The 15,249-nt window shown below is 44.9% G+C and overlaps 1 protein-coding gene across 1 annotated transcript in view; it reads right to left on the reverse strand.

Moving 5' to 3' along the window:
- Positions 1–10,866: 10,866 nt before the first annotated feature.
- The window catches only part of LOC119388126 (zwei Ig domain protein zig-8), a 205,889-nt gene continuing 201,506 nt past the window's right edge, over positions 10,867–15,249 (reverse strand). The window contains exon 6 of the transcript XR_007415506.1: positions 10,867–12,664. The gene's annotated coding sequence lies outside the window, so the exon portion shown is untranslated. The remainder of the gene's footprint in view (positions 12,665–15,249) is intronic.

The following is a 15,249-nucleotide window of genomic DNA, read 5'->3' on the forward strand; positions in this document are numbered from 1 at the left end:
CGCGGCGGCTGCGTTTTCGATGGAAGCGAAAATGTTTGAGGCCCGTGTACTTAAGGAGCCCCAGGTGGTTTAAATTTCCGGAGCCCTCCACTACGGCGTCTTTCATACTCGTATCGTGATTTTGGGACGTTAAACCCCAGGTGTTATTATTATTGTTTCTTCCCGTGTTTTTCTTATAAATATTTTTTTATAACAGGCATAAAAAGTCAGTAAAGAAAAGAGAATTCCACCATTTTAGAGGGATGGTGACACTTCGTTCGCTGCCTTTACGTGCAAACGTCTTTTCACCAGCTGTACGGTTTAGACTTTATGGGGCATGTCAGAAGGAAAACTTCTATTTCATTAAATATTTCGGTTGCGGATCGAATCTCGCGCTGCATATATAACATGACACGACAAGTCCACTTTATGTGCGCGTATGCCGTTGTTACGTTTCTTCTTTCGAGCTTATTTGCAAAAGATCCCAGTGAGCGCCTCTTAAATAATGCAGACAAGATCACACCCTGCCTTGTCGGACAAGACTACTGCAGCGAAGGAAAGCCGTCGTCTCACCACTGTCAAGAACAGCGTAAATACTCTATCATGCGCTTACCATGGGTGCGACACTTTTGATTCGAGCAAGGTGAAGCAGTCAAGAAATACCCTTTTTCTTGTTATGTTTGTTCCCTTTTTCGGAGACAAGAGCAATGATGGGCCGATTGCAATGTTGTTTTTTTCATTTTTGAACTCGAGCAGCAAAATTTGACATGCCCATGTACTTCATCGTGCATATTTGCTTAGTAGGAAGTAGGATGTGGCGGGTTTCATAGAGCATTTACATTACTACGCATGCTTTATGTTTCGGTGGTACGGGCAAAGTAAGCATTGCAGCGCATTGGATGGAGGTACAGAGAAACAGTGGGAGAGGAACAAGGCGCAGGTGAAGTTTAGAACCCTACGCAGTGAGAAGCGGTTTCAAATAAATAAATAAATAATGGAACTCTCAGGGCGCTGTCCGGAATTTTTAACACAACTTGCTCGTGAGCCTGAGCCCAATTCGGGTATTTTTAGTATGCCCTAGTTGCCTTGTTACCACTCTACTTACTCGCTGTAGGTTCAATCTTCGATATATTAGGTGGAGGATATCGCCGCGGGTGATGCTACGGACTGGTTATCTTCGCCACCTGCGTGCTTGCACTGCTATCGAACCTGTCTGTGTAGTGCGGCATTTTCAGATAAACGAGGCACATCGGAATGCGTTTTACGCAGGTGCCGATCTCAAGCCCGATGACGGAAATGCCAGGGGGCAAGGAGGGCGTGCGAGCCGTCCCTTTTGGTGCGTAATCGAACGACGGCAGTCAGTTGCGGGGCTACGCTTCTTCTTGGCTTTCTGTCGGCCACAGTGTGGCTCCGCCTTGGTTTTCTTTTCGTGAGCGCAAGTTCGCTCAAATGAAGCCTTGCCTAAGTTGCTGCTCTGACGCTAGTCGTGCCTGCTTCCTGCATCTCTTTACTAGTACGTGACAATATGCGTATTGGAAGGCAGAAAATTTTTTCGGCATATATAAGAATGATGACATGCTACTCTGCGTAGGTAGAAGGTACGGGATCAAAATGTTGGAGGCGAGTGCTGAGAGAGAAAACAATAAAATATATAACGAGCGAGAAAACCTGCCAGTGACGTTGCTGTCAGACGTCTACTCAATATCTCCCCGTGAGATGATCACAAATTCAAAATTTTCTTCATTATAAAATGAACCTTTTTCAAATATTTCGAATAGATAGATTTCGTTATCTCTCGAGGGGCTTAGATTTTCTGTTCCGACAGCTCTTTGATATCTCCTAAATATTAACTCCAGTTTGTGTCCTCTCATTCAAAGAATGGGCAGCCAACCCCTGTGCTAAACGAAGTGTGAGCACCACACGTATTCGAGCGCTCATGTATTCTAGATACATGCTACGTTACTCCTGCATGGTATGAATTTGAGCTAGTTGGTGCTCCATGGTACACTGCTTCTTGCTCAAGAAATTTTCTTACGAAGGACGAAAAAGACGTGGACACGAGCAACTTTCAACTGCATTTTTTATCAGAGCGAGACACATATATATATATATATATATATATATATATATATATATATATATATATATATATATATATATATATATATATATATATATATATATATATATGAAAGAACAGAAGAAACCAGATGGCCAATAGCACAGGTGCGCAGTGTGCTAGCACGTATCACAAAATTAGTCACCTAAATCTAGTGCCCCATGTATATATATATATATATATATATATATATATATATATATATATATATATATATATATATATATATATATATATATATATGTATCGCCCTGATAATAAATTCAGTTGAAAGTGGCGCCTGTCCGTGTTTTTTCTTCCTCCGTCAACAAATTTCTTGCGCAAGAAGTAGTTGTAACTCCTACGTTTGATATGTTTCTGCAAATAAGGATCATATCAAAATGCATACCCTTCTATAGAAATAAAGTGAAAGCTTCGAACTTCAGCGGAAACCTTTACTCAACGGTCATGACAAAGATTTTGTGGGAAAGTCGTTCACAATAAATTGAATGTTCTGAAACCAATAAGTTCAGTCTCGAAAAATTTAAAGCAGATGTTCACGTGACCACACTAGGCCACTGCGAGTCGTAGAAATACCTTGCTTTTTTATATTAGTAAAGTGCCGAATATAATAAGTTACACTTGTAAAACTGGCGTGCCAGTTGGTTTCGCTGGATACGCAGAGAAAACCAAAATATATCATCGCTTCTTAATGCTCTTGCAGTCAACGGGAGAAAATGTTTGATTGATGGTTCCTCGGAATTTCCAAAACCCTGCCGCCAGAGCAACCGATTTCCGAAGTCTTGCGTCATCACCGAGTAGGTACCAGCTCCAGGGGATCACGTCAAGTGTTTTAAGTGAGTGATGATACAGCACGTGAGCTATTGGCAGCGGCCAATCGAACTCGCCAGGCTAATTGACGCCGACTCTTAACGGCCCGGTGCTTCAGCCCGAAAGCGCACCTTGGCGCGAAAACGCGGCACTCTTAACGATGCTGTCGTCGGTTTCTTTCGGCAGCCCGTTCTCCGGCGGAAAAAGCGGCAGCGTATCGTCGAAAGGCTTGCCCAGAGACCGGCAACGCACCGCCGCCAGTCCGCCGTATCGTAATTGCGACCTTCGTATCTCGGAAAGCCATTAGCGTCCGCGGAACACATCGGTCTAGTTCCACAGGGAACCGCTCTCTCATGTATGGACCGCGCGCAGACAGATGTCGGCGCTGTTTGGCGGCAGCCGCCTAAGCAGCTGCGGTGAGAGAAGTCCGAGAAAAAGGCGAAGGGTTCGCCATACGAACCTCTCGTTCCTCCTTCCTATACCCTGTCAGCGGCTTATAAATGAATTCGCTTCCGAATGCTAATCGAGGCGACCGCACTCATCGCTTACAGCGATCGCACGAAGACATCGTAACGCACTTCCCACTTGCAAGGGCTACAGCTGATATGTTTACGCGAGATGGCCAGAATAGTGTTCGATTGACTTGAAGCAGACTCGGATTTTGCGGTAGAAGCCTCATCCTGTTTGGTTGTTTGGTTTCAGCACCAGCTTTTGCATTTTGGACGAAGTTGGAGTTTTCAAGTTCTAGTGGACGTTCAGCAATCCCCAGGTTGTCAAGTGAAAAATAAATTATTGTAGACGTGCAAGAAAGTTAACCATATGGGAGGGGTTCTGGTTGGCCATGCATATCGAACAAAAGAATAGTGACGTAGCAAAGGAGAATGACGTCAAATGTGCCGCGCATGCAGAATAGTGGTTAGAAACGTGGCGTTCGTGGAGACTCTTTTGTTGGCATAAGTCTTGTAAGTTATGTAAACTGGAGCAAAGATGGTATCCTAAGATTCTGGAGATTGTGATCATTCCGAAAATTGAATACATGATGGTTTCAACACTTTTCTGAGAAAGTTGCGCCGATCTAACAAAATTTTGCAGAAAACAGTTTCCTCAAATACCTTGTATTAAAAAACAGTTATCGACAATATCATTTTGAAATTGAGGAATTGGAGCATAACAGCGTACTGAACTCATATCACGACTGGTGCTCGAAAGCATGGCCACTCTCCCGGAAGCTGAGCTGCCAGCTCCTCTGCGATATTTGCCCCTTGTTTCACTATAATGTCAGCTGAATCGTAAACCTGCCTAGATCTTCTGTCCATGTCATGCTTATATCTACCGGCTTCCATTCGCGCGCAAGGATTCCTTATTTTTCTTCTTTTAGGGTTCTTATGCACCGCGATATCAATAAACCGTAAAAATTGAGGAGCAGCGCAGCATCGGAACATTCAATATGCGCAATACGAGTTGTCTTTAGAATATTTCAAGGTTGAGTACGTCATAAGAGGCTGCACTCATAGAGTTTCCTACAATACTTACTAGAGGGAACTCTGGCGCTAGTGTCTATGGGAGCTGCAACGCATGACGCTTCAGCCAGCATGGGAATGATGGGTAGTACACAAATTTGTCTAAACTTCGTTCTTTCGGCTCCGTTTGGCTCCGCGTCGCCTGCATCCGCTTTGTCGCAAAACGAAGTTCAGCAAACGTTCAACAGTTCCACTTCACCACTTAACTTCTTTAGGCTCACCAATTCAAATCTGGTCACGAAGTTCACAACGATCCATTCTTTTATCTGAAAGAAAACCAAAACACAGCAATAAACAAAGCGACAAGTACGTTTGAAGCCGCAAGCACGAAGACTAGGCAAATTTGTGTACTACCCATCGTTCCCATGGGAGCTGAACGATCGCAGCGCCAGAGTCCCCTCTATTTAATTTTAGGAAACTCTATGGCTGCACTAAATGGAATGAAGACAAGTACGATGTACCAGTAAAGAAAAAAAGCTTTACTTGCAAACAAAGTTAGGGTTTTTCTTATTGTAGGAAGTTAACCAATGTTAACCAATCGGTTCAGTAAGTGCTGGAATGTTTGAAATCGGCTCGAACGTTTTTCAGAGAAATTTTATGCTCGACGTCAGCAAAGTAGGGTCTCGCCATTTATGGCTTAAAAATCTAAAGTTTAGTTATCTTGAGTTTCAGCACTTCCCACGCGTGTGTAGGCATTGCGGATATACGTTGAGAGTGTTCGAAGCAAGAGAAGGATTTTAAGGTTCGATTAGAGAGTCAGTCTTAGTTTCTAACCAACACCTTCATTTAATACATAAGCGCCTGAGAAGCATAGCATGAAATGTACAGTGGCTGGGGAAATCATTTTGCTGTTCATATGGCTGCCACAGAAGTTGCTCTAACGCATTAGTCGCGCATTTTTTTGAAATTGGCAGCTTCATGCAGATGTAGAACATTATAAAAGAAAAACAGAAATTTATTATAGGAATAGTGATGAGAGATATAACTAATATGGAGAGACCTCTGAAAGCACTCAGGGGCTGTCAGTTGTCACGGTAGGTTTCCACAGATGTCGTTACACCAAAGATGTAGTCAGAGTCTCATCTTGAAAGCGATGACGAGGAATTACGGTGCCGTGTTTCTCAATATCAACGTTGAATACTCAATGCCGAAAGTGACGCTAACGTGCTACGCTGCTTGGTTAAGTTCGATATTTTAAGACGGCCCGAAACGTGGAAGCTTGTACGAGCGGTGTCTAAGGTTCTTAAGGCTCAAGCAAGGACTCAGGAATCGTTCGTGGAAGCTACTTACCGGAATCTACCTTGAACCAGTTAACTCTGAGCAAGATCTTTGCTCTCTTTATGACTATCTACATGGCAATAATTCTTGCCATGTTCAATTCTTGCCATGCAATAATTCTTGCCATGACTTGATTCCTGAAAATCACGACAACGACAAAAGTAAATATGCTGCGTCCTTCCAAAGCATGACGTGTAGTCCACATATTATACCCAGCCTCGATCACAACTGCTGTGCAATTTGCTATCAACGTAACGCTGAAATGCACAAAGCATAGGTTCATATCTTTCAAGATTGAAAACATCAATGACGCAATGTGTTTATTGCTGCAAGAGCCATATAGGACCAGAAGAGCGCAAAATATGTGAGTGGATGCTGCCTTCATCGAAAAGGCGGGCTAACTGGCGCTTAGATAAAACAGTGAGAAACGAGCAGCGGATGACCACGGAATAGCAACTAACCCGGTCCAACACATAGTGGTACTCCAGACATGGTCTGTACTACCTGAACAGCGCTCGCAGGCATTGCTGAATAATCAAGTCTGCGATATGCCCTCATATGTGGCATCGATAAATGAGAGCGAATATTTATAGTGTGTGACCTTCTTTAACATCGCGCAAACAATCGCCAGCTTTCAAACCGTCACAGGATGCATGGTAAAGTAGAAGCGGGGGCGCTACACGATGTACCTGAACAAATAATCAAGCACTTGATTACTTCCTTGTGAATGCTCGCCGGCGCCAAAACGTCGGTTACTAAGATATCCCTCAGATACTTGAAGCTCTCGAACTGGTGCTTGCTGTTATAGAAAACGCGAAAAGCCACTGCGTCGAGTATCCCTAATGACACATGACTAAACCTAACACGCTTGCGATACTCTGGGCGGTGCAAAGTACATAGGTGCGCCTTTTACGTAGGTGACATTTGCGCATGAAGATACGAATATCTTGTGATATTATATTTGTGAGCATAAGGTGAGCGCTGTGTCATATGTCAGCTGGGGGTAAAAAAACACGAACATCTTGTCATTTTCACCAAAACGACAGGGACACTCGCTGTTCAACAATCTCTCAACATTTTTATTTTAGTATAACTTTCGATAATATAATAATGGTTTGGGTTTTACGTTCCAAAGCAACGATATGATTATGAGTCCTTCTACGTTCGTCACGCCTCTGATTAATAAATATTAGTAGCGAAGGGTTCCAGCAAGTTTCAAACGCGAGCACAAGAAGAAAGGAACGCACAGGACAAGGCACAGGAGCAGCCTTGTCCTGTGAGTTCCTTTCTTCTTGTGCTCGTGTTTGAAACTTGCTGGGACCTATCGCTACTCATAATCTACCAACTGGCCCAGAAAACCACAGTAATAAATATTGAGCCGGCGTATGAACGCTAGTGCTTTGAAGTATGTGTGAGTCGGCGGGAGTATGAACGTGAGCCGACATCAGGCTGATAGTAATGCTGAAGTTGTGTAGATAGAACCATAGGTCGGTAAAAAAGTGGGGAGCTCACTCTCACTCAAGAAATATATTTTGCGCTTAGGGCTCACTCGGACTCAGACTCACCAAAACTTCACTCTACAGGACTCACTCGGGCTCAGACTCACAAAAATTTTTCTCAACCGGACTCACTCGGACTCAAGCTCACCAAAATATTACTCACCCGAACTCACTCAGACTCAGACTCACGGCTCGATCTGAGTCTGAGTGAGTCTGAGTGAGTTGACTCATGAGTGAGTTTCCCGACCTATGATTATGAGAGACTCCGTAGTAGAGGGCTCCGGAAATTCCGACCCCCTGGGGTTCTTTAACGTGCACCTAAATGTAAGCACTCGGGCCTCTAGCATATCACCGCCAGTATAGTTTTTGAGAGAACACAAGAAAGACGCAAGGTTGCGCTTATTAGTTAAGCGATATGCAATACACAGAGGAAGTATTAATCTTCTTCTTCGTGTAAGCGCAATCTGTAGAAGAAAGGGTTTTTTATAACTACCATGAACGACAAGAGAAAAAGCTCGAATCAATCACAACTACCGAGGTATTTTGTCCCTAATTTTTTCTTTTACATTTGTCGGCCATTTACGATACTATTTTATGCCACTCAGTCTGCGCTTCGAAAAACAACGAAATAAACCCGTGTGAGACAACGAAATCCAGCGCGTGAATAACAAGAAGAGCGGGGAAATTTGGTCGTACGACAGAGCACGTACGGCGCCGAGAAGAAGAAATAGATTAAATTTGGTTTTCGGCACATGGCCGCGACTGTTCTCCTAATAGCATCTGCGGTAAAAATCATTCCCCCACGGGCCATCCACATGCTGTCGCAGCGAAGCCAGACTCGCCGCGTGTGGCGAGGCCCGCTGTGCCGATAATAAAAGTTGGGCCATAGCGAGCCGAAGAGAAAACCCTGGTGAATAATTTACAAGCAGCCCAAATGAGCTTCGAAAAGAGAGCCGGGCTTGCTCGTCGCCGATGGACTGCTTTTTGGACGTCTCGAGAGCACAAAGTAAAGAAAGCTCTGGCCCATCCGTCTCCATGGAAACGTCGTTTTTCTTGCGCTCCGTGTACGCGCTCCTTGAGTGTCACGGAGGCAGTCGTTCGACTTTTTCATCCCTTTCCTTTTGAAAGACCTACGAAGGCTTCACTTTCCTGAATTCGGAACGGAGTACGTCCAATCATGTGTTGATTTTCATTTGCTTTTTTCTTTCCTTTGCCTACTCGCTGTTATTTGCTAGCAAACTCTATTTGCGCAGAAAGGTTTCTTCGTTTGCGTAGGCGTAGAGTATCGCGAGTATGTATGCTTTAATCACCGACTTCGTTTCCTTACGTTAAACCATCGAAAACATCTGAAGCGCTTACACGGAAGGCCAATTTAAAAGACGTGGCACACGGCGTCAGAAGCAGCGGTAAAATGTGCTTCTGGGGATCCAGCCAGCTCGTAAAGATTATTGAGACAGAAATAATAAATAAGGTCCGGGAAGCGTGTCTTAGTGCATCTTCCCATTGCGCTGTCCGTAGATAAATTTGAGTATTTGGACGGATGTGGAGGTAGTAATTGTGGGCGCGTTCCCGAAACATGATGACTTTTCTGAATGATACCAGGTGATTTCTCTCGACTTGTGTTCTTTCCATCAGTGTAAGGATTCATTTCGTCGTGAAAGCACATTTAATTAGACACAACGTTCTTTCACTCAACCCATCTGTTCCTTAGTATGAGTAGCGCTGTATAAACCAGAGAAATTGACCGTTACCAACTCGTCCACGCTTCAATACTTGCACGATGCCTTCGTATAAGGTAAGGCGGGATTGTAAGGCCTAGGCTAGTGTAACCTGATAAAGGCGTGCTTAATTATCATAGGTGATAAACCTTGGCAAAGAGTAGATTTTAACAATACGGCACCGTACACTAAAGGAACAACGCTCTGTGGTGTGTCCTTTCAGTATCTCAGTAGACTCTTCTTCTTTATTCAGTAATGTCGAAATAATATCGAGATTAACGCGACATTTTTAAAGTCTGTTTATCAGGATGCAAGGGGATTACGTATTTTTAAGGTTTAAAAAATAAAGAGTCATGTGGATAGAATGAATGTCATACAATGAATTTCCTCTGGTACCCGCTGTGTACTGACTCAGCGAACATTCGCTGTATAATTTTTAACCACTCGAATGCGCCGCAGTCACACTGCGCAGTGAAAATTGCATAGATGTGTAATATTATTCGAAATCCTGCAGTGCATCAAGATTTCCTAGTCGCTATTTAGATATTGTAAATGTGGACTGATGAATCACTTAGCGTGGGTGAAGCGGCTCATTAAACAAGAACTTATCCACAAGATCTTTTATTGAGAAGGGTCCTATTACGGACACTTCATAGAAGGAGTGACTGATTGGGCGAAAATTGCTTAGTCCTCTCAGAAGATAAGAACAGGCCACTTGCCGAAGCTCCTCAAATGCCATCGATGCTTCTGTAGCCATATACAGTAAAACCTCGGTGATACGATCACGGCTCGAACAAATTTCGGGGTGATGCGAAATTTTCTGTGGTCCCGGCCAAAGCCCATTAGCCTGCAGTGTATTGAAGTACGGTTGTTGCGAACGGATCTGCACCCCGCGACGTTTGATACGAACGTACGCTATCGCACAGGTACGAAAAGGTGCGGCCCGCGCTGTCGCGGAAGACGCGGCAGTCACGCGCGGGCGCGGGCATGCGCGCTGCGCGACTATCAACGGTGCGTCCATGCTTCCGAGATAGTGCGCGCGAATATTGGAGGCCTTTAGGCGCCTTCGCGTTTAGGTTACAGTTGACGTTGCGCTTTTTTTTGTTTTTTTTTTTCGACGCGTTGACGCGTGCTCCTGTGCTCGAGGCAGCAGCGTCTTTGTACTGTGTTAACACGTGCCTGCCACGTCGATGCAAGCCATGTCCCCGCAATCATACGTTCTATGAAACGAGACTGAAACTTAGGCTGCGGTTCCGTCATGAAGTCCCATTAAAGGTGGACGAAGACCCCAAGAGACGGAGCGGACGGCCTCGGCGAAGGAGCTTGGCCTCCATCTATCGTGTGCAAAGCGCTTCTTAAGTCACTTTCGCCGCTGTATTTTAGTGTCATGCAGAAAAGCGTAGTGAGGTTAGGAAGGGGCTACTAGCGGTCACGGGGCACAACACAACTGGTTCATTATTTATACACGGGCACATGCACCTTATATACGAGAACAAGCATGATCGTTGTCGTTTAAAAACTTTACTGGCAATCATTCGGAGCTGTCCATGACGTCGCTGCGGCCCTGAGAAACACTGAATCAAAACGTATGCCAACTTTATTTTGTGGCATACTAATTTTCCATGTTCTCCGGTGATACGAATTTCGGATGATACGAATATTTTTGGTAACCCCGCGAGATTCGTATCACGGAGGTTTCACTGTAGCTTCTTTGATGACGCTTGCTTGAAAAAAAAATTAATGGTGATACGATTCTCATAATAATAATGATAAACATTCGTAATCCTAATAAAATCTAAATACACACTAAACGCAGTCACACAGATAGGCACACACACATGCACTAGGGCATGGACTAACGCGCATGTGTAGGCACAGACAAGCAAACATGCGCATGCGTAAACACACGAACGCAAGCACAGATAAAAAACGTTAAGCCACAATTGTTTGTCAACATATCTTTCTTTATTTACAAAGTCTCAACAGTTATTCCTTTGACAAAAATGTGTGATCATGTATGTACAATCAACATCTACATAACTAATTTTTTTTACATCAAGTGTTAAACATGACTTTTAACCGACGTTCTCCAACAGTTCCAGAACGTGCTCGTACTTGTAGTATATACACGAGGCAAACGATGAAGAACAAGTCCTTTACTTAGATATATTCTGACAAGAACAACCTCATCTCATTCGACTTTACAGAAAGGAAAGCTGCCAATCTGCTATGCGCGAGTTCGCCATGCGTGCGCCCGTTCCTGTGTCTTCTAGAGCAACAAATAAAACACAACGAAAGTTGTGGGTGCAAGAAAAACGTGAGGTGAGTGTCCTCTCTTTGACAGTTTCGCCTCTCTGGCGTTGGTTTTTGGTGATGTTTTCTTTAGGTGGTCCGTAAGATCCTAATACTGTGAGCAGGTTCTGATTAGAGGAAATGATATTACTAATGAAGCTGGGAAGTAATCTGAGCCGAGAAGTTATTATTCATCACCGGTAAGCCCAGTCGTCCATACCAATCGTATGTCAAATGCAAATTCCTTCAGCAGGCCATCACGCAAGTTGGTTCTCAAAACGCACTAGTCAAGACGAAAGCTTATAATGGGCATGTAGATAAAGCCAATCAAAACCACAGACGAACCTCAAATTCCATAGCACGGAGCTGAACGTCTTGATTCGGGGCAAGCCTATTCTAAAATTCAGTGGAAGTCTATGTGTGGCAATAAAAACTATAACAGCTGGAATTCCTTTATCTTAGACGATCAACTAAAAGACACGTAATAAAGGATTCTTTTTCTTCGTAAATGCATTCGCGGAAGTGGCACGTCCGGTTATAAAAGAAGCCAGTTCAGAACGCAGGCAGGAAGATCAGTATAATTGTGCAAATAAAATGTCGTAGTATTGTTTAGAGCAAACAAGCCAGTATGAATCAGCGCCCATAAAGTGAACAACGCAGAGTCAGCCCAAAAACACCACTGTAATTCCGATCTATGCCACTGTTTCTTATGTCGGGACAACAAAAACAAATAGCATCACTAAGACACGGTCAAGCATATGTTATTCTGCGGCAAAAAAACGTATTTGTAGCTTTGTCGGTTCCGCTGGAATACCGCTTGCAAGGCCTGACGCTGATGGATCAAGTCGACGTATCGAAATGACTGTCTCTTTTTCCCCCGTTTCTCCGACAGAAGAAGAAATGAACAAGACAAGAAGGTAACACGTTTATGACAAGTATCTAACACCGGGCCATTAGTGCACAACGCAGTCCCGCTCTTTTTGCTTTGACTTCTCACTAATGACTAGAAAGAACCCTCGGCGCACAAACCACAAACGGCTAGAGAATCGCTTCGCACAGTTCGAGCGTCCTGGAATGTACGTTGTCGCCAGTGAAACGTGTGACGCACAGGTTATGTATGGTTCACAGCCGAAGTGTTTCGCTAGAGGACGCGGCTTCCAGCGGGTCCACTTAGCGCACACACACTTTCGTACGTGGCCTCGCGAAGTCGTCCCAGCCAAACGAGCATTGTTTGGCGACTCTCCGGTGCGGCACTGCAGCGTGCGAGTGCCGCGCTGACGCAGTGCAGTTCCGCGCGCTGCTCGCAGGGCTGGACGAACCACGCGTGCTCAGTCGCTCCATCACATCACGCACAAACACGGACACTGCAAGAACGCTGGGGTGGAAATGATTGGATGCGCTTGAACGGCACCCGGCAACCCATATGAGCTTTTGCTGAGATGGCCAGACCTGGAAAGGAAAGAAAAGAGAGGTAGGAAGAATAAGAGAGTGCACTAACCGTGTTCTGCCACTTTTATTTTTCCCTGAAGGTTGCGGGACTGTGTTTATCTTCCTTTCTGTCTGTTGCGTTTCTGTTCGATAATCTTGTGAGTGTTCCATTTAATGTGGCAGTAGCGTCAGTACTGCTTATTCTAGCTAATTGTTTCCTCATTAGTATTACCATGCCATTCAATTTTATTACACATCATACTAAAATATCGGTTCCTTCATACGCTACCTTTAGTTTTCCACATAGAAGTAATATATTCTAAAGATGGCGTAACAAGTTGGAACTTGAAGAAAGAAAAGACATCTAACAAGAATAAATGTTCAGACATGAAATCACATACTGCAAATTCACTAGCAGGTCGTTACAAGAAGTGTGACGTAAAATCAACGCGTATAAATGCAAGAAAGGCAACTTGCATAAGATGGCGAATAAAAGACACAAGGATACAATAAGCATACGTAATTTTACTAAATACAACTTAAATAAAAATGAAGAGAGGGAAAGGAAAGAAAAGGCCGGAGGAACCAACTGATGAGCGTCAGTATTGCAGCCCGTGCGGTAGAAGAAAGAGATTAGAAAGAGGAACAAGGCAATAACCGTAGTTTTCTGTAGTTTGACAGTCAACAAGAAAAATTTCGCAAAACCACAATTGTTTTTTCAGCAATGAAGCTTACAGAATTGCGCACATTAAATACCGCAGACAAGATACAGGATTACGGAACATAGGAGAAGTGAACAGCAAGAAAAAGGGACGAACTCCTGGAAGGGTGCAATATCTTCATCAAAGAAAATAGCGTGCAATGTTCATATTTTCGTAACGCTGTTCGGCGCGTTGTTCGCGTTCACAATATGCGACGCCCCCCGCCCCTACCCCCCAGCACTAAACTTTGCGAACACTAAGTACTTTACACATGGAACACTTGCGACAGGCAGCCGCTCAGGTAAGTTAGGTCAGCAGAATGCCTCACACATTGCGAAAGTTCTCGCGCTGGTCCTGGGGATGGTCAGGTTGCGCAATCTACTCGTCGGCGCAGTATGTATAAGACAAAGGGGATAAAGCAAACAGGCGCTCTGTTCACAGGCGCTGATTGAATGAGGAGGAGGACGCCTGGGATGTTAAGCACGTTCTTCTTGCACACCGTCGAACATTGCATCAGCAAGCGGCAGAAAGCATTCTATCTCGGTTTGCTCCATCCCTAGTGGAACAGCTGTGAACGTATTGCGCACCGCAACGACCCGTAGCGAGGCTATCAATACTGCCCCTCGGGAACAATGACACCCACTAAAAGCTCAAACTGGCCGCTTGTCCGGAAAGGAGAAATTACGGCACTTCACGCTGACCGAACGCCGCAGCAACGTCCGAAATTTGCAGGTTACTGATGGATCACAGGGAACGGGAACACCTCAATAGAACCGTCGACTTTAAAAGCCGAGCGTGGGAACCAAATAGATGTTTCTAGATTTTCTCGGCTCCGTCGAACTTCAGAATAGCCTGTCCATCTTCGGAACACTTACTCCCACTAATGTTATAATATATGCTGAAATTTGTTTATTTTTTTTTCATGACAATACAAAGAACTGTTTGGTAATGTGTCTCAGCTTCGCATCCTTTTCTATCAAGAAAACGCACTTCCTCCTTTTTTTTCAGTCCGCTGTTCCGGACTACTAGATCTCGTTCATCGTAGATTTTATGGGTATCTGTATTCGAGGAGCGGCAAGGGAGAAAGGCTGCGGGGGGGGGGGGGGGGAGGAAGATGCCGGCGCTCCATACATATATCTGAGCGCATGCTACGACTGCAGTTACCAGGGTATAGGCGCTGGAGAACCAGCGCAGTGGGCGCAAAATAAATACGTATACACCGATCTACGGGCTGGCTGTATACGAGCAATAGAACGAATGGGAGAAAAGATTTCTGTGGAATCCCGTTTCTGCTCGATCTCACTACGCCCGAGGCTTAAGGATTTGCCTCAAGAAGGGAAGAGCTGTCGGTGCCGCCGCGTAAGGCCTACATTTCCTTTGTTTTTGTTTTCCGTATTTGCTGCCGAGCACATTGCCCGAACCTTGAGCCTGTTCCCTAAGCTCCATTGCGGCTCTTCTGTGTCCTCCTTTGCACTGGCCCAGTTTATTTCGACCTTCTTTTTGTTGATTTCTTCTGGCTTCTCTTCTGGTTGCGAGAGCTTTTGCACGTCCCTTCGCCCCGCACATTTTCTCCATTCCGCTCAGTTCCCTGCCGGCTCTCATGGCTGTCCGTGAAGTCAACAGGGAAGAACGCGCTGCCGGAATAGCCACGCGAGCGCCGCCCATGAGCGTGAAAAAAGAGGGGGGTGCGCAACTCGCCCAAGATGCAGGTGAAGGGAAATCCCCGCCTGTCAGACGCTGGTGGCAGCTGGGTTGAAGGCGCTCCCCGATGCAAGGAACGAGGATAACATAACTCGCCCCTGCCCGCTTATACGCGGGAGATGATAATGTGCGCGTACACAAATACAGGGAATAAAAAGGAAAGAGAGCAAGCGCGGGAGACGCGCGAACCAAAAGAAGGGCCGA

The sequence above is a fragment of the Rhipicephalus sanguineus genome, chromosome 3 (assembly GCF_013339695.2).
Source record: "Rhipicephalus sanguineus isolate Rsan-2018 chromosome 3, BIME_Rsan_1.4, whole genome shotgun sequence".
Taxonomy (NCBI): Eukaryota; Metazoa; Arthropoda; class Arachnida; order Ixodida; family Ixodidae; genus Rhipicephalus; species Rhipicephalus sanguineus.